A 20936-nucleotide genomic window follows, 5' to 3' on the forward strand; every position below is an offset into this window, starting at 1 on the left:
ACATGATACAACAGAGCATCAAATCTGAGATGGCTTCCCACTTTTCCTGGGTTAGTCAGCCTCTACCTTCCTTAGTTTCTAGTAGTTGCTGGTTCATAAGTCTATGAACAAATCTCATTTACCCTTTCTCTTCTCTCTTTCTGCTGCTCTCTGGTTGTGTTGTATATCCTTGGGCAAGTTATTTAACCTTTCTGTGACTCTTTTTTGATCTGCAGTATTGGGATAAGAAGAGGAACTATTGTAGTTTTGTAATGGGGTTTAAATGAGGTAATACATGTAATGTACTCAAAACTGTACCTGGCAAATGATAAGTTTTCAATAAGTTTTAACTAGTGGTAGTTGTACCACCTTTTTTCACTTTTAAATGTTATACTTTTTGGTAAAGCCATTTTGATGAAACTAGTTTATGTAAAAAAATCAATTCCACAAGGAGTATACAGAATATCTCTGAACCTTCCCCTCAGTTTTGCTGTGAATCTAAAACTGCTCTAAAAATTGTCTTAATTTAAATTTTTTTTAAATCAGTGCCTTTGAAGACTAGTTTATGAAATGAAAACCATTGTAGAGGTTCATTTCATCTGATCAGATAAGTTACGAATTTGAAAGTTCTTCTGAATCCAGTCTTTCTAGTGATACACAGTTCTTATAACCTGATGACATTAACTGCAGCTTTATCATTCATGACTTTTGTAACTATTAAAGTTATCTTAAAATGTATTTAAATCTAATATAAATTAACATGATTTAAAATAAACACAAAGTAAATGTCATCAAGACAAACTGTCTAAATTTTTTTAAGTGAGTAAAACAATAGATCAAAGAAGCAAAACACAAAAGAATACAAAAAAAATTCTCCACTTCATTAAAACACTATCAATGTGATAGTTATTAGAAACTTAAAAGTGAGGAGGAGGAGCTGTTCTAGGTGAATCTGCCTTAAAATTTTTTCAAAGAATAGGACCACAAGGAGTTGCAAAAACACTCAATTTCTTTCTTTCTTTTTTTTTTTTTTTTTTTTGCGGTACTCGGGCCTCTCACTGTTGTGGCCTCTCCCGTTGCGGAGCACAGGCTCCAGACGCGCAGGCTCAGCGGCCATGGCTCACGGGCCCAGGCACTCCGCGGCATGTGGGATCTTCCTGGACTGGGGCACGAACCCGTGTCCCCTGCATCGGCAGGCAGACTCTCAACCACTGCGCCACTAGGAAAGCCCCACTCAATTTCTTAATATGAAAATAAAAATCAAATAGAGTAACAAAAAAATCACTCATTTCTTTACTATTTTTGAATGGTGTAAGATAAAGAGTAAAAGCCCCCCATCCCTACTTATCCAGTTCCTCCTGCAGAGGTAACCACTGTTAACAGCATGGTAGGCTTCCTCCCAGACATTTTTCCTACACTGGTACAAATATTTCTCAGTAAGTTAATTAAAGACAATGCCATATACCCTATATTATAACCTGCTCTTTCCTTGTAACTATATAGCCTGGGCATATTTTCATATACATAAGTGCATCTCAATCTTATTAAAGGCCCTGCACTCTTCCCTGGTGTGTATACACCATAATTATTCAAACCAGCCTGAATGGGGTTGAATTCTAGGCGATCTCTGTCCTTAAACCGCTTTCTGCTACTCCTTCAATGTGCTGTGTAGCCTTGGGCAAGTTACTTAACATTTTCAAATAATCATTTGAATAATCATTTTAAACAATCATTCAGAAAATTATTTTACATATAGTTTTAATTAATTTTTATTCTTAAATCATCAAATGGATAATAAACTGAACAAAATCTTTAAAGACAGGAATAATATTCTAAACATCCTTGAACCCCATACTCCCAAAGTGAATTTAATATATTACACTAGGGAAGAAAGGGAAAGAAGGAGGAAAAATGAAAGGTGGTTTGGGTTTTCTCTTTCTGTTATATCTGCTGTCCTTCTTGTAAGTATGACAAGAAAGAGCATCACATAAGATGAGAGGGTGTAGAGAGCTCCGTGCAGGCTGGTGCTGTGCACTGGGGTGGGAGGCATGTCTGCTTATCCCTGGGAGGGGATCCAGAGCAGCAAGGCATTTAGCAGGAGGTAGGATTGAGAAATCACTTGTTCTTTCAGAGGCCAGCTGGCCACCATGTGCCATATGGCTGCTTCCCTGTTGTGAATTCCCTGAACTCCAGGCACACCAGTATTCAAATGTCAGAAGAGAACAATTTTCAAAGCCAAATAGGAATTCTATTTGGATTACCCATAGTATGTCTCTTCTGCTAGCTTTGATGATTCAGAGGGAATGCATGTGTTAAATTAACAAGTATATTAAGAACTTTGGATGTCTGTAAACTTTTTGTTAGTTAGTACATAACACACCTCTATAATTCTTGCTGCGTTGCGTTTTTAACACTTGAGCAAGAGCAAAGATGAAGCGTATATGTGTTCTCAGATTAAAGAAGTAGCACCTCCATTTGCTGTAAGCAAAAGGGGCAGGGAAGTGAAGAGGAAAAGGAGAGGCATTTGGACAATGGGCAGAGGTGGTTGGAGAGGGAGTGGTGCGGGGGAGAATGTCAGCCTCGTGCTTATTACATAATTGGACCATCAAGAAAATCTGAACAAGAAGCCCTGTGTCTACAGGACCTTTTCACTCTGCTCCTCAAGGCCAAATTGTTCACTTTCCCCATTCCCAGGTCCCGATTCCAGGTTCCTAAGTTTAGATCCAATGTCCGCCCTATCATCCATGGCCATAAACAGGGAATATTTGCTAAGAAAGAGATTCAGGCTGGATGGCAATGATTGAACCCTCTTGGGGACAGAGTTTGATGCCATCAGAAGAAAGGGATAGACTTGGAATGTGTCCTTTCCAAGGTATCTTGGAAATAGGTTTGTGCAAGGAGCTTCTACCCAGTCTGGGTTGGGTGGCCAGGCCCACTGAGCTGCTTGACAGTGGGCCCCTTCTACTGTCTCTATGGGTCCCTTCCTACCATCTAACCAAAACTAACCTTGGCTTCCTTTAGTTTCTCTAATGGGCTTTGGTCCAGAAAAATAAGATTCATCTTTCTTGGATCCTGGTATTATTAGCCTACTGTGATAAGTCCAGCTGACTGATTTCCCCAAAGCTTGCTTTCCCATGTGTTAAATAAGCATTTAGATCCCATCTTCAGGCATCCTCCTCTCCGCTTCCTTCTGTGTAAGCAGAGCTATAGCTAGTTGTCCAGTGTATAGGCAAAAGCTGCCTGACTCACCTCATTGCACTTTTTGGATAGCTGAAGCTCAGGCTTCAAACTGTCCTGGTTGCTCAGATCTCCTAAATTGGACATTTCTAATTCTGGAATCAGCAGCTAAGGGAGGTAGGTACAGGCCATCTTATTGTATTTTTGTTTTCTTAATTTGGAGTCGAGCCATCGAGGTTGCAATTATGAGGACACAGACTCTACGGTCAGCTAAATTATATTTCCTCAAGAGCCTCATCAATGCCCTTAAAAAGGCAACGGTACAGCCTGCTACACACCACTCAAAATATTACATACAGAAGTTCACCACAGAACAAAGATGAATCCTCCATGACTACAAGAAGAAAGAAGCTGACTCAAGATCCAGATTAGCCAGGCAATTACTGGGCATTTTCAAAGCAGCAAAGCAGAAGCAGGGATGTGGTTAAAAAAAAAAAATAGTACTCAGAAGAGATGCTTCAGCATGACTTTGTAATAGAAATAAAACATAGTGGGATTTGTTGCCCTAAATCCACTCTATCTTTTTGTGGCATTGGTACCGGTACCTTCGTTTTCCTTTGGGAAAGCCACTTCTTACCCGCTTCCATGTCATTTTTGAGATAAAGCTGGTTTCACGCTCAGGACACAAGAATGGAACATGTGGTCCAGACCAGCTTTGTCACCTTATTCCATCCTGCTTGCCATCATATGGTTTTGAAATGGGCTCATGTCCCAAGGCACGTCCCCCAGAGCCAAGAAGACACAACCTAAGGACTTCTATTTGAGCTCTCAGAAAACAGACTCTCCCAACTGCTGAATAGGGCTGAGATGATGTAAATGTGAAGCATCCTTGTGTTCTGTGCAGAACTGAGAACCAAGCCAGTTCTGAGGAAGCAGAGCCAAGAGATGGGTCCAGCTAATATTATTTGAGCCCTGAATCAAGCTATACCTAGAGAAGGACTAACCCTGGAATTTTCAGTTTACATAAAGCAATACATTTCCATTTAGCATAAGCTAATACACAATGGCAGGAGAGGAAGTCCTATCAAGCTTGGCATTTTTCAATTCAGGAAGCATTACCTGAAAGACCTTCCTTACCCAAGCTTCTCTGCTTCTCCTTTGAATTCATTCTTAAATAACAACTCCATGAGTTAATCTGTGACTCTCCTAGGCCAACCAATGAGACACTTGAGTATATTCAGTGTGTGTGTAGAGGTCTCTCAAATTAAAGTGAAATCTGGATGTGTATCTCAATTACATCTAGCATGCCTGTGTGCTTAGAGCAAACACTGCAGTAACTGAGGGGGGAATCCATGAAACTCTAAGTGCCTATTTATTACCTACACAAGCAGCTTTTAAGAAAAACTTGAAGCCTCAACTTTGGTCTTTTCAATCCTCATCCCATTTGCTATGACCATTGTAAATTTGTTAGTGAAATCATTTCTTCCATGTTATCATAATAGACTGGATTAGAAGACAAATAAGTGAGTTAGATGCTAACCTCATATGTAGCCTGGTGGGAAAACTACCCAATAGTGTTAGTTATAACTAGAGGCAAAAAACTGTCCCAATTAAATCCATTCTTTGGGAAAATATAAATTCCATAGTAGCGTAAAAGATGACTAATTTGAAGTGGTTCTCCCAAACAATGCTAAATTGCTTTCTGAGTTCTGCCTGTCGTCCATCTCAGTCTCAAAAGAAGTGAGGCATTTAGTCTGTAAATCTTCCAAGTCTACTACTTGTTCCATGTTTTCTCATAAAAATATTCCATTTATGAACATAATTTATATGAGTATAGCATCAGGGTCTGGTCAAGAAAAAAGGAAACCATACAAGGTATTTCAACTGAAAAAAAATAATGTAAGAGTTTGGTTAAAAACATGGAACAGAAAAGGTGAAAGAGTAATATTGAGGTAACACTGAGAAGGTTTTTGCAGGAAACACCTACCACCTCTTAGGATGGAGCAACAAAGGGAAGAGATTGGAGACAGACCTTAGACTCTTGAAGAAACCAAGAGGAATTGGGACTAGACATCTGAGAAGGGCTACAACCTAGCTAGTTCTATTGTCTTTGACATGATGAAGTTGGTTCTGAGGTTGCTGAGGGGAAAAAAATAGCTGGAGACTGGGAAGTCTTCCACTGCCCAGGTGAAGAGCCCTTGCTGGGGCAATGCCAGCAGGAAGCACAAGCACATGCGAAAGAGCAAGTCCTCTCTCTCTTCCTCATGTTTTCTGGTCCCCTAAGGTCCCCTATTGTTGGAACCCAGCAGGGAGCCAGCTGGTAAAGGATGAATGTGGTATGCAGAATTCCAGTTTCTGCATCACAAAGATTATAGAACTGTGGTCTTGGAGCTGAGAGGCCATAGCTTAATACTAGACACATGATCATCCTTACAACTGTAAATGAGTTGACCAATGCTATTACTCATATTAAACTAAGAATATGAGTATGAAACCTAGGTGTCTGTCACTGGGTTTCCACTGACCCTTCAGTCTTCTAGGGATATTTTTTTCTTTAACAATTTTTGTAAAATGGTAGGGATGGAAGTTGGAGCTTTAACACCTATCTTACATACCATGAGTCTGATATCCAGGGACTTCAAATTTTCTGTAAAACTAAGGAACTCTATTTTCCTGATCACCTCTAATTCCAATTTTCTATTTTCACTGAACGCTTCTTCTCACTGAAGTCTCACTTTAGGGAGATTTTTCTCAGCCTTGCATCATCCCAAAACGGAATGGGACCATTATTCCTTTAAACCCCCAAAGGAACACTTACAAAAACCAGTTATTATCAAATGTTTAGAAGAAATGAAGGGTTGCTATATGATAAAAAACTAAAAATCATATATTAGATGTCATTTTTTACAACAGCTCCTCAGTAATTTCATCCATATGGAATTCCTCTCTGGCCTTATGTCCTTTTGAGGGGCTCTCCCAGTAAGCTTCTGGCCCTCTGCCTCTTCCCGTTTTCTTTATTTCCTTATCTTTTTACCGCTTCCCTCCTGGGATTCCCCTGAAAATTCAAAATTCTTTATTATTTTCAATAAGTCAGCTCTTTACCCTCACTGCCATTTCCTTCTAGACCATCCTCTTGGGAAGACTTCACTTTTTATACTCAACCTCTATGGAGGTTTGTTATTCTGCCCTGAGATGATTAATAGATTAATATTGTTATTTCTTAGAAGGAAGAACCAACCGCAGTTTCTCTTTCCTTCTTTCTTTCTTTCTTCCTTCCTTTCTTCCTTTCTTTTCCTTTCTTTCTTTCTTTTGCTTTCTTTCTTTCTTTCTCTCCTTCCTTCCTTCCTTCCTTCTTTCTTTCTTTCTTTCTTTCTCTCTCCTATTATTAATCTTTTTGTTTTGAAATAATTCTAAATTCACATGTAGTTGTAAGAACTAATGTAAATAGATCCTAGTACCCTTTACCTAGTTTTCTCCAGTGCTAACCTCTTGAAAAACTATAGTACAATATCATAACCAGGATATTGACATGATGCAGAACATTTTCATCATCACAAGGATTCTTAATGTTGCCCTTTCATAACCACACCCCCTTTCCTCCCACCCTGACTTCCTCTATACTCCTGACAATCACTAACCTGTTCTTCATTTTTATAATCTTGTCATTTGAATACTATTATATATAAGTGGAATCAGATAGTATGTAACCATTCAGAATTGACTTTTTTTCACTCAGAGTGGTTTTATTTGCATTTCTTTTATGGCTAATGATGTTGAACACCTTGCCATGTGCTTATTTGCTATTTGTGTATCTTATCTGGTAAAATATCTTCACGTCTTTTGCTCATGTTCTAATTGGATGTTTTGCTTTATTGGCTGTTGAGTTTTCAGAATTCTTTATATAATCTAGATACTAGTCCTTTGTTGAATATGTGAGTTGCAAATATATTCTTCTTCTCTCTAGTTTGTCTTTTTATCTTCTCAACAGGGCGTGTTGTGGAATAAAATTTTTAAATTTTGATAAAGTCCAGTTTATCAGTTTTTCTTTTTATAGATCATGCTTTTGGTTTCAAGTCTAAGAACTATTTGTCTAGCTCTAGACCCTAGAGGTTTTCTCCTGTGTTTTCATTTTAAAAGTTTTATGATTTACATTTATGGCCATGATCCATTTTGACTTAATTTTTGTAGATGGTATTAGACTTAGGGCAAGGTTTAGATATTTATTTGTTTGCCTGCATATGTCCAATTGCTGTCTTCCTCAACTCCATGTCAGGTATAGATGAGGCAAAAAGAAAACTCAGGAACTCACCACTCTGTAGCTCCTGAGGTCCTAAGTGCTGCCTTTCAGAGTATTCTTACATCTGTTTTAGGTGTAATTATCGGATTTTTAGTTGCACTTAGTGAGAGGAATAGGAAAAAGTACATTTATTGCATCTTCCCCGAGGTGGAAGTCCTCTGTTATTTTTTAAAATTGCATTTTATTTTACTTTATAGGTTAATTTTTGGTACCTACCAGATACTAAATACTATCCTTTATAGAGAATCTAGCATTGTTGTTCGTGATTGGGTGGGTTTATGGTCACACAGTTTCCAGCCAAACTCAAATTAAAATATGAATTACCTTTGAACGAGTTGTCATGGTGAACCTAGACAGATTCTTGTCCTTAGGGGACTCTGAGTTCAGATGTGGGGATTAATTATTTGGTGGACACAAATTAATTATTTGCTGGAAATAGCACCTTCCAACACTCTTTCTCCTGTGTCTTTTTGGTAACTTCTCTGTCCCCAGCCCAATCACAGAAATGGCCTAATGGCTCCAACTGTCCCAGAGTTTCTAGTCCTCTGGCCACAGCGATTGGTTCATAAAGGGGAGTGCAACTTAAATTCATCACAGTTTTGTCTGGGTTTCATCTGGATGGGGCTAGATAGGCCATTTTCTTTTCTCTCTGGTCAGGAGATATAAAAATTGAAAAATAAGTAGGCAAATCCCCACACGAGGCAAAATCAAATAAGAGTGTGCTATTTTATTGAAATCATCCCTCTGTTCAATTCATTTTCCCAATGCGTCGTAAGACAAGCATCTATGTTCTTCATTTTCATATCCCAAGCACTGAGCACTGGTTAGCACTTAGCAAGTGTAGAGCGAGTGAATGAATAAAGGAATGAACACTTCTAAGTATTGCCTGTAAGTCAATGCTATCAGAAAATGGCATGAGGAAAACAAAAAAGACTTCAAAGTTCTCTATTTTTTAATTACTGAGGATTATTGACTCCAACTAAAGAGAGTGATTAATTACTGTTCGGGTGCTGTCATGTTCCCAGTTTTGCCCTGCTCTTCTTCCTGTTTCACTGTGGGAGTAAAGCTCAAGGTCAGACCCTGAGAGACACACAGTTCCCCTTACCTGTCAGCAGAAAGAAGTCCTGCCCTCAGAATCATCTCCAAAGGGAATGCTGTTTTTACCTCTGTCCCTCTCTTCCTCCTTATCTGGGTGTTTAATGGCTGCTGACAGCCCTGACTCTCTTCCTTGTGAGATGTGCCTTCCTCACCAAGAAAATGGTGCACAACCTGATTTTGTTAAGTTACTGGCTACAGTGATATTTCTCCTTGTAAATGATCTCTTCACTTCCTGATAGTTTTGCTTACCATGAGCTGTGCCTGATATAAGAGCTTGGGGAAAATCATATAATCAATAGCTTCTCAAACTTTAAGCAGAATTACCCATGGATCTTATTAAATTAAATTCCAAATATTTTCTAGTAGGTCTGGGGTAGGGCCTGAAATACTACATTTCTAACAAGTTCCCCACCTAGCTGATGTGGCTGCCTTACCCACATAACTTTGAGTAGGAAAGACATGCCTTAATATTCTTAATTGTAAACCTGGGATAATCAACATCTCCTCTAATGACTTCCCAGGGTTATAAGAATTGAGACATGTAATGTAAATAAAAGGTTTTAAGGACCTACAACTCACTATATAAACCTAAAGTTTATGCCCCTGTGATCATCTTAGCTCAATCATTCTCAACATCAAGAGTCAATCCTGGACTTCCTGGTGGCGCAGTGGTTAAGAATCCACCTGCCAATGCAGGGAACACAGGTTCAAGCCCTGGTCCAGGAAGATCCCACATGCCGTGGAGCAGCATGCGCCACAGCTGCTGAAGCCCGCAGGCCTAGAGGCCGTGCTCTGCAACAAGAGAAGCCACCGCAATGAGAAGCCCGCGCACCGCAACGAAGAGTATCCCCCGCTTGCTGCAACTAGAGAAGAGCCCGCACGCAGCAACAAAGACCCAACGCAGCCAAAAATAAAATAAATAAAATGTATATATATATATAAAAGAGTCAATCCCAAGTGGAAATTTAAATGTTAAGACTTGAAGGGCAATGAATGAAAGATCCACTGACTCAAAATAAACTTCCCTACTGGCATTGGTTCTTAAAATTCTCAACAGTATTATGATTTATAATAGAATATTTAGACTGGAAGGAACATTAAGGAGTGTCTACAGGAGTGGATTTCAAAACTAGCTGAAGGTCAGAATCATCTGAGGGTTGCTGAAAATACAAAGACCCATCCTGGAACCACCCACAAATCTAAGTTAGAGAAATGCCCACAAATTTGTGTCAAGTGTATCCTCCAGATGATTCTGATGCAGTCATTCTCATACTCAAATCTTAAATTCATTGAGCTCTGACTCTGTCATTTTGCAAATGGAAGGACCAAGACCTGCTGAGCAGGCGGTACCTTTCTCCTGTTCCCTCAAGACAGGGAATCTGGGGACTAGTTCGATAGTGGGGCTCTAAGAAACCAGAAAGCTGGAATGGGGAATTCTCATCTAGGACAGAAGAAAGTCCCCAAATTAGTGTAATAAACAAAGCCAGGTCTAGTCACAGCAGCCAAGATCTAAAAAATCAGGAAAAGAAAGATTGAACTTACCAAACAGGGACAGAATCAGAGATAGTGGACATGTGTCCACATACAATATCTTTCTCACTTTGGGAGTGTCTCTGACTCAAACTATGGAAACTGAACAGCCAGATGCTACCTTCCTCCTGGGAGCTAAGGTGCAGGCCATGGTCTATATTGAACAAATCAGATGCTCCTGCCTAAGATATCAAATCTCAAATAAGTGAGGCAAAGGCAAATGGCTTTTTATTGCGGTGGTAGGAGCTGAAGTGGCAAAATCAGCGCCCTGGCCAGACTGTTCTCCATCAAGATGATCTTCCTGTTTCTGGAGTCTATAGAGCTGCTTTGATTCTTATTTGGTTGTCTAGTCTGGTCCTTCAGCCTCTTAGCTCATCTGTAAGCCCCCAATATGCTTAGAATAAATTCTGTGGTACTTAAAAAGTCAGAGTCCATCTCTGTGGCTTACAACTGAATGCACTCTGATGGATCGAGCAGATATTAAAACCATGGTATTAAAACGGGAATCCACCGCCATGCAGATGAAAAATAAGTTCAGCGTGGTAGAAACAAATGGAAATATGGGTGAGACACAGGTTCTAACTAATAACCTATGAGAGTTACTGGTGTTATAGCTGGATTTATGGACTGATCATATGTGGCTAGATTATTTGTCTTTTAAAAAGCAAGAGGATTTGCACTCGAAACATCTTCCTGCCCATGCTTGATGCTTAGGTTTTCCTCCTTTGATATCATCTCAGGTCACCACCACCCTATCCATTTATTCAGCAAACATACATCAAGGCTCTCACTGTGCAAAGGCTTTGAGCTAAGCTCTGAGAAACAAAAGATAGGAGGCAAAGTCTAGTCTCTTCACAAGCTCTCTGTCTAGTGAAATATGCATGTAAATAATCATGGTTACAGAAACAAGTGCTGTATTAAGTGTTTGTACAATGTAAGAGGAATCACCATGCCTAGGGGATTTGGGAGAGGTCTGAGAGAGGTTAGGTCATTTAATTTAGGTCTTGAAGAATGAGTAAATTTTTTTTTAAATAGGTACACATCATATTTATTTAAAATGACAATGGATATTTTTATCATCAACTAGAAAAGTAATTTTACAAATCAAGATAGCGAGTAAATTTTTTTAATTGGAGAGAATGGAGGATGAGACAGGCATTTCAGACAGAAGCCATTGAATGTACTCTACATTAAAGGCGTAAGCGTTTTGAGGAGCAATAGGTTTAAGGCCAAGAAGGAAGTTCAACAGGGTTATGTGGAGGATATAAATCAGTCCACAAACTCAAGTAGGCAAAACAGTAACATTTTCTATGCATGAATTCATTGTCTGATTTGATTTCCCATTCAGGCAGGTAGAAATGAAATCTCACTCAACTTAGTCTTCCCCTCATACACTTGGCTTGGATATAAGTTCTGTGAGATTTACACAATGCTAACTAACCCACGGTGGGGAGAGGCACTGGTCTGTTCCTATGAACTCTTCCATTTTTGGTCCCTGCAGCTCACTGCTGGTCCTCTTCTTCCCTGAAGGCTACTCCTGGCCCCCTTTTCTCTCTGTTGCCTCTGTTCTCATCTCCAGTACACAGAAAATGTGTGGTCCCCCTGCCCTCTACCAGGCCACTCTGGGGCCTGAGGAGTCACGGGGGGATTCTATAACGGCCTCTATCTGGATTACTTACACAGCCTGTTCTACTCTACCCCTCCCATGAAGTAGAAGGTGATAAAAATGCAGGGTCTTCCTGGGTCCCCAGACTCTGCCCTAGGAGTTATAGACACCAGTCTTCTCACACTTAGATGCCCAAACCCATTTGAGCATCCTCTTATCCCCTGTGTCTGAGGACTGCTACCTTGGTGGGTGTTTTTTTGGTTTGTTTTTTGGTTTGGTTTCTTTGCGTGTTTTGTTTTGTTTTGTTTTGTTTTGGAGGAAAAGGTATTGGAACAGAACAGAGGGGTAAAAAATAGATCTGATAAATCACTCACTTCTTCTAATCACTTTTTTCATATCCCTGAATTATATGCAACTTTTTTTCTCTCTCCTTCTGAATTCTGCTATAATGGCCCTCTCCTTTTGAAACAATGCCTGCCTCTGATCCAGCTATCCAAATACAGGATGATCACAGGGTATCAGGAATACACATGGGTAAACTTTAAGAATCTTATCTGACACAGTTATAAATTACTAACAGTTCCAAAAAACTTGATACACACTATGAATTACTATGTTTCTATATGATATGTGGTCTTAAAATGTACATTTTAAAATAAAAATGTATTCATGATATTTCATTGATGAAAAAAAGAAGGATACAAAGCTATAATGTACAACATTTTTAAGTTTAAATGTATTGGGAAAAAACAGGAATACATTTATACAGGAAAACCACTTTGCTGGTTTTCTCTGGAAAATAGAATTAAAAATGATTTTTAATTTTCTGATTTTTGTATTGTATGTGATTCTTATCTGTATTTTTAACCTTTTTTAAAAATAAATTTATTTACTTATTTATTCTCTGGCTGAGTTGGGTCTTCGTTGCTGTGTGCATGCTTTCTCTAGTTGCGGCGAGCGGAGGCTACTCTTTATTGCGGTGCATGGGCTTCTCATTGCGGTGGCTTCTCTTTGTTGCAGAGAATAGGCTCTAGGCACACGGGCTGCAGTAGTTGTGGCTCATGGGCTCTAGAGCGCAGGCTCAGTAGTTGTGGCACACGGGCTTAGTTGCTCCACGGCATGTGGGATCTTCCCGGACCAGGGTTCGAACCCGTGTCCCCTGCATTGGCAGGCAGATTCTTAACCACTGTGCCACCAGAGAAGTCCCCTACCTTTTTTATAATTAGAATTTCTTTATTTGAGTCTATTTTTAAAGTCATAAACATTAAAATATTAGTTCTAATAAAGTATATTTAGAAAGGTGGGCAGAGGCCAACAGTGTTGAACTTTGAATGGCACTCTGACAAATATGGAATTTAGTCTGTAAATGAAAGAAAAAATTAAAGTTCTAAAGCAAGTCAGTAACCTTGAAAAATTGGAGCTTCCAAACATTCACTTTGACAACAGGGTGGTCAATGGATGAGAGACGTAGAAAACAGAGAGAGGGAGAATAGTGATGAAGTGAGTGCAGAGGCTGCCTTGAGAAACAGTGAGATCCATTGACTAAGGAAGTAGCAGGAGGCTTGGAGACAAGGGAAGAAGGAGAGAAGAGGCAAGGACAACCCCTGTGAACACCCGTTCAGATGATTTCATTCGCAGCCCACCAAGAAGAGTAGATATTAGAACTGGAAAGGTCTTAGAAATCAGCCAGCTCAAGCTGCTCATGTTTCAGATGAAACAAAGGAGGCAGAAAGGAACAGTCGTTGGCCTAAGGTTGTAACAGCATAGATGAAGCTAAACCAAGTTTTCTGCCTCTAAATGTAGAAGCTGCTCCCCTCCACTTAGCACCCTCCCTGACATAAAAAATGCAACTGAGTAAGATATTAGGTTAATTCTTGTTGAAAACCTCTGATGTGGCAGACACTACTCCAGACTCTTTATATTTATTATTTCTCATTCTCAGAACTACCCTGCATTGTAGGTAGGATAAGCTCCACTTCACAGATGGGGAAGCTGAGGCACAGAGAGATTAAATAACTTGCCCAAATTCACGCAGGTATTATATGGTAGAGCCAGTATTTGAATGCAGATTGGTCTGATTTCATGAGCATTCACAGCTGGATAGTAGGGGGATGCATACAAACTGACCAAATGGCTTAGAAGGTTGACTCTCTCCCTCCAAGACTTCAGCAGTGCCCTACCAGGTGAAGGTTGGGGCAGGCGGAGAATGTTTCAATACCATGGTCAGTTATTCAGTTCTTTGATGATAGACTATCCCCTCCAAGCTGTGTGGGCCAGCCTGGGTTCTTCCTCGATGTATGAGGGCACCTGGAGTTCAGTCTTTCTTTTTCTTTAAACCACAGCTGTCCCTACAGAGCCTCCAACCCCCATATTGAGGTGTGCATTAAAGACAGCATTTTTTTTTAAGGAAGGTTAACACCTAATGGTATTGGCAAAATCAGATTTGACTAATAACTGCTCCACAACCCTGTACATACACACACACACACACCCATATATGTGTGTACTCACATCTGCACATGTACACACACACATACACACACATGCACACATACACACGCAGTAACATATACACATGCACCTACATCAGAGTTCAGCCTAAGCCTGAGCTGTAGAGGAGGCAGCAAAGTCCTCAGATGCTACTGAGAAATCTCTCTCTCTTCCAAATAAAATATTAATTTAGCGCTGCTTCTTTAAGAGCAGGGGGCATCCCTTCCACAAGGTATTGCCCCTGACATACCTGAGGCAGGTAAAGCCATCCAACTCTCACCCACTTGGCTTCTTTAGTCTCTGGAAAATGTGTTTCCGTCACCTGGGCACCGAGGTTCTAAGAAACCCTGCCTATAGCCAAGCCTAGGGTCTGTCCTTCTGAAGATGGGACTTCTTGGGTCCATCGCTCCATATGCCAGGGTGCAGACCAGTGCTGGTCCCTAACGTAACTCTCACTAGTCCCTGGCTACACAAGAAAAACAGAGTAAACAGAAGTAGTTAATTTTTCATAATTTAAAATATATTCAGGGACTTCCCTGGTGGCGCACTGGTAAAGAATCTGCCTGCCAATGCAGGGGACACGGGTTCGAGCCCTGGTCCGGGAAGATCCCACATGCCGCGGAGCAACTAAGCCTGTGTGCCACAACTACAGAACCTGCTCTCCAGAGCCCGTGAGCCACAACTACTGAGCCCGCGTGCCGCAACTACTGAAAAATGTGCCTAGAGCCCATGATCTGCAACAAGAGAAGCTACCGCAATGAGAAGACCTCACACTGCAACAAAGAATAGCCCCCGCTCGCCACAACTAGAGAAAGCCCAAGCACAGCAATGAAGACCCAACACAGCCAAAAATAAATAAATAAAATATATAAATTTAGTTTAAAAAATAAATGTATATTCAACTTAAAGGGCTATTTTTTCCTCCTGGGATTACATCCTTTTTATTTTTTGTTGTTAAAAGGTCCTTATCTTTGTGAAAAGATGGTGACAGTAGACAGCATTTGTTTTACAAAATATCCTTTCATTGCAAGGGAAATAGCTAACCCTTTCTCAGTTCCCCATTAAAATAATAGCCCATGAAATACAAAAATCTGAGAACCAGCATCTCACCTACCCATGAGGAGGAGAAGAAGGAAGAAGAGGAGGCCTTAGAGACCTTGCATTAGTTTAGCAGGGCTAGGTCTGTCAAAATACTTCAGAGGAGCCTGGAGAAGGAAGGGCACAACATTGATTGAGAAAACACTAAGTCCTCAGTGCTGTGATAGCACCTCATTCATTATCTCAGCTCATTTTTCCAGAAACTTCTAAGGAAGGTAGTAGTATCTCTGTTTTACAGAGAAGTAAACTAACATTCAAAAGTTAAAACGGGGCTTCCCTGGTGGCGCAGTGGTTGAGAGTCCGCTTGCCGATACAGGGGACGCGGGTTCGTGCCCCGGTCCGGGAAGATCCCACATGCTGTGGAGCGGCTGTGCCCGTGGGCCATGGCCGCTGGGCCTGCGCATCCGGGGTCTGTTGCTCCGCAGCGGGAGAGGCCATAGCGGTGAAAGGCCCGCGGACCGCAAAAAAAAAAGTTAAAACGAGTTGACTAAGGTGACACAACTGATAGGGTACAAGCCATGACTTGTACCCAAGTCCAAAGTCTTGATTGTTTTTAATTTTTAAATTTTTAAAAAATTAATTAATTTATTTTGGGGCTGTGCTGGGTCTTCATTGCTACGCGCAGGCTTTCTCTAGTTGTGGCAAGTGGGGGCTACTCTTCCTTGTGGAGCGTGGGCTTCTCACTGTGGTGGCTTCTCTTGTTGTGGAGCATGGGCTCTAGGCGCATGGGCTTCAATAGTTGCAAAGCATGGGCTCAGTAGTTGTGGCGCACGTGTTTAGTTGCTCCACGGCATGTGGGATCTTCCTGGACCAGGGATCGAACTCGTGTCCCCTGCATTGGCAGGTGGATTCTTAACCACTGCACCACCAGGAAAGTCCCCGAGGTCTTGATTTTTCTCTCCTAAAGATTGTGACACAACTACAGTCCATTAAGTTTCAACAATTCTGGCTGAACAACATGCCACAGTGTTCATGCATTGCTACCATATGTGACAAGAACACTATGATATAACCCCTTTGAGAAGCTCTTACTTATTTATTATTGGAATCACTCTGGACTGAGGACATCAAACAGCTTTGACAATCCCATCAACTATAATTTACCTTGCTTTTTTGACACCAGTGCTGTTAGTTGTTTTTTTAACTCCAAGGAATGAGTCTTTAATTGGATCTGTCTTCACCACTGCCAGAGTCAATTAAAGGGAATATTTCAGAGCAAAATATCACCAATTAGAATGTACAGGGACATGAAATATTTCTAAGTATTAAATGTCACAAATAAATTTCATTCTAATTGTTCATAATCACAGTTTAGAGACCTCCAGAGGATGAGAGCTCTAAGCATTTAGAATCCTTAAATCTAGGTTAGGAGATCTGTGTCTTTGACATTAACTCTCATTTAATGAAATAACTGCATTTGCATAGTGCTGTGTTGCTAAAAAGAGAATTGTGGCATTATGAGTAAGATTTATTTCACATACTGCAAAGGGAAAAGGGTAGGTCTCCTAAAAGATGTAGGGTAGCTCTAATAATACTAAATGCAAGGGAATTTATACAATCAAATATTCACTCATTGAGTTACTTATTCAAAAAACTTGGGGTAAATCAAATTGAGAGATTATGCTACTATGTTATTTGGGAGCCCAAATAAAGGACAACTGATCTAATTTGGAGTTGGGGGATTGTCAGGGGAAGTTGCCTTGGGGAAGGTAACAGCTAACCTAAGCACTAAACAGTAAGAGTCGGTTATAACGGGGGAGGCATTCCCAGCAAATGCGGTAGGGTGGACAAATGCAGAGGTGAGGACAGCATATTGTGGAAACTCCAACTAATTGGATAGAACACAAGTCAGAGCTGGGCTAAGTCTGGTGAGCACCCAGGGCAAGTGGTAATGTGGTGTCCCTTTAAAAACATGCTTCTCATCTATTTAGTGGTGATAGGGAGAAAAAGATTTGCAATTAATAAACCATTCATATCTCTTTTTACATTAAAAATAAGACATTTATATATAAGGATGCAACAAAATATTTTCTTTTATATGGACTCAACAGTAAGAACATTCTCTCCATTCAAGGATATTATTTAATTTGATAAAAGCAAAACCGGTAGTTATTTGTCCAGTTACACAATGCTAGGAACCTGAATTAACTGGCACCATGTTTTCTCATTTATTCTGGTTATGTTTAATAACCCTTTATATATTAGGAATATGCCCAAGTTTCCAGGTGATTTTCCTCCCCCTGTCTATAGTATAGACTTTCCTCTTGGAAAGATGACTTTGCTGCCCTTAATTTGAGCTGTTATAGAGTCCCTCTTTAGGACTTATCTTCAAGCATTGAGCTTCAACAAAAAGATAATGGACTTTGGAGTCTTGCTCTGACACTTACCAGTGGGGCCTTTAGCAAGTTACTCAATTTTCTGAGCCTTAGCTTTTACATCTAAAAATAGAGAAAATGGGGCTTCCCTGGTGGCGCAGTGGTTGAGAATCTGCCTGCTAATGCAGGGAACACAGGTTCGAGCCCTGGTCTGGGAGGATCCCACATGCCGCGAAGCAACTAGGCCCGTGAGCCACAACTGCTGAGCCTGCGCGTCTGGAGCCTGTGCTCCGCAACGGGAGAGGCCACAACAGTGAGAGGCCTGCGCACCGCGATGAAGAGTGGCCCCCACTTGCCACAACTAGAGAAAACCCTCGCACAGAAACGAAGACCCAACACAGCAAAAATAAATAAATTAATAAACTACCCTCAACATCTTCTTTAAAAAATAAAAAAATAAAAATAAATAAAAATAGAGAAAATGATGTCTTCCTTATAAGGTTCTTTGAGGTTGACTAGAAGGACTTCTATAAAATCATCTGACATCATGAAAAGTGAATTTTAGCTCTCTTCCTTCTTTATACACTTAATAAAATATCCAGTCATCTTAATTTCCCTTTTTTATGTCAGAAGTGACAAAGCTCAATTATATTCCCCAAATATGGTTATGAATGATTTTTTTTTACCTGTTCTAAAGAATTAAATACACACACAAAAGAAGACAGTGACTTTTGGCTACAAGGCAGACCCCAGAGAATAGTTCCGAAATTGCACAGTGCAATAACATCGTCTTTTGAAATCTGTGTGCAGCCTGTCTAGGGATCTATAATGAAGTCCAGTTCCCATTTGGATGATTGATTCTGGCACATTTATGGAAAAATCAGTCAAGGTACCTTCTTGCAGGCTCCTCTTCAGTCCCCACTGAAGTTGCATTTCATAGAGGTTGGTGGAAGGATATGGTGAAAGCAGGTAAGAGAGTAACTGGCCCATTGGGTAACTGAAGTCTTAATTCCATGTTTCTAACGTGGTTATTCATCTCTTACTCCTTTATCTATCTACCCGTTCCTGCAGCATACAATAGGCCTCTTTATTACCTCTCAAACTCTTGAACTATCCATTCTGGGAATTCGTGTACCCATTTACAGTGGGCATCAAGTGTAGCCAACAGAACATTCTAGGGGATTTCTTTGAAGCTAAATGTTGTACTGTTTTATGGTGCAAAAACCTTACAGTCATGTTTAGGGACCAAGCAGGGCTTTGTTTCTGATTTTCTGCCGGTCTCTCTATCTTGGTCTCTCTACATTATCCTACTCTCTTCCTCTCTGTTCATCTTCTTATCCCTCTGCCTTATTTAGAGCATTGTATTCTTCCACACACCCTACGCAGGACACTGGGGGCAGAATGTGTTAGTCCAAGAGGTAGACCCACAAATGAGACAAATGGATCGTGCATGCACATCAGAAATCACAGGTGAGTGGCATAGTCACTGTGTCTTGGGCATTGTGGAGACCAAGCTCACCAATATTGGAGAGTTCAGGGAATGGAAGAAGTTGCATTCGAACTGGACCTCTAGGATTTTTTCCCTCTTTTATAATGTGTGTCTGATTATTACAAAAGCCCATGCTCATTGATAAACGTTTGGAAAATACAGATGAATATACAAATAGGAAACAAAAACTATCATAAACTCACTGGTCTGAGATAACCATTGTGTTTCTGTGTCTTCATTATACACAATAAATATTTTCTCATGTGTTAAGTATTTTTCTAAAGTATTATTTTAATATCAACAAAGTTGTTCATTATATAGATATATCATTCTTAATTTCAACAGACTTCCTAATGATTAACTCATTTATTCATCGAACAAACATTTACTGTGTGACCACTATGTGTCAGACGTTGTTCTAGAGGCTGGAGATATAACAGTGAACAAGACAGATAAAGTCACAGTCCTTGTGGAACTTACATCCTCTTGAAACTGAGCAGAACCCTGCAGGGCCCCCTGAAGTATACAAAGGTCCCTCCATGTCCTCTGCCTCTTATTTGTAGAAAAGCTGAGATCTCTCAGGCCTCCCTGAGTCACAAAAGAGCAGGCTCAAGCGTTAATTATTAGGACAATAGAGTCACAGAATCTTTCAGCATCTGATACACATTCCCTGAGTCGTTTTACAGATACTATAACTGCCACCAGAGGGGAAAAGCTAACTGCATGATGACCAGACTTCAGCCATGACATAAGCTTGCTCTATCTTGAGCAGTTTTGAATCTATGGCTTGCACTATTCCAAGAACTGGCCCTAAGAGAAGGGGATTAACACCATTGCTAGTAATAATCTATATATTTGTGGCCATCAGAATAACTAGCTTTTTCTGCCCATATATGTAAGCAGGCAACTAAAACTGTCAGCGAAGAGACATTTCAAACCAAGTTGACATCTTCCACTCTGAGAATACGGCACCTTATATCATCATGAAGAAGTTACAGAGGACAGACCTTGACCCATAATCTCATAGATGTGGAACAATGTCTAACAGTGGGGATTTTGTAAGCAGTTTTTTGCAGTAAAGAGCTCTCTGCAGGAGGCCACTTTCGTCTTGTCACTTGAGCAAAGCTATATTTTAACTAACCTCCAGCCCAAGCACACTTTTCAGATCTTTTGCTCACACAAAGCCTTGCCTAACCTGTTGGTTCTTTCCTTAGGTCAAAGAAATAGAAATGAAGAATAACGAATTAACAGATGACCAGACCTTTTCCCCAGCTTCCCCTTCAGTCATCTTGCAAACAAACTGTGTGAACAAGATAGCATCTGAAGAAAGATCACAAGAAATCGACAAGCCTGCACACAATGGGAGATGGCAATGAATCTGACCCCCTATTTCAATGATTAACTGAGGTTGTTTCCCCTTTTCCCTTTAAAAACTTTCATGGATGAGAAGAATCTTTGGCCGTTGATTTTTGGACACAGGTCTGCTTTCTCCCCAGAATGCCAGCATTCTGATGAAAACAACCTTTCTGTTTCTACCAGCACTTCCCTCTTGAGTATTGACTTTCAAGCAGTGAGCGGCCAGACCCAAGTTCAGTAACACTCTGGGGAGGAAAATAGGAAGCAAGCAAAGATACATGTATGCATGTGTGGACATGTGTGTGTGTGAGGTGTAGTGATAAATGTATGAAGGAAAGTAAAGCAGGGTAGAGATTAGAGAGTGTTGGGAGATAGAATCTTTACAATTTTTCAGTATTTCAGGAATTCAGAAATGCTGCAGCCTCTATTTTTATACATGCATTTTTATGTACCTCTATTATTTATTGCTGTAAAATAAATATTTGGATGTAGACCACCTAC

This window comes from Delphinapterus leucas, chromosome 7, assembly GCF_059928025.1.
Source record: "Delphinapterus leucas isolate spDelLeu-1000000601 "Yukka" chromosome 7, BTC_Dleu_Yukka2, whole genome shotgun sequence".
In the NCBI taxonomy this organism is placed as follows: domain Eukaryota; kingdom Metazoa; phylum Chordata; class Mammalia; order Artiodactyla; family Monodontidae; genus Delphinapterus; species Delphinapterus leucas.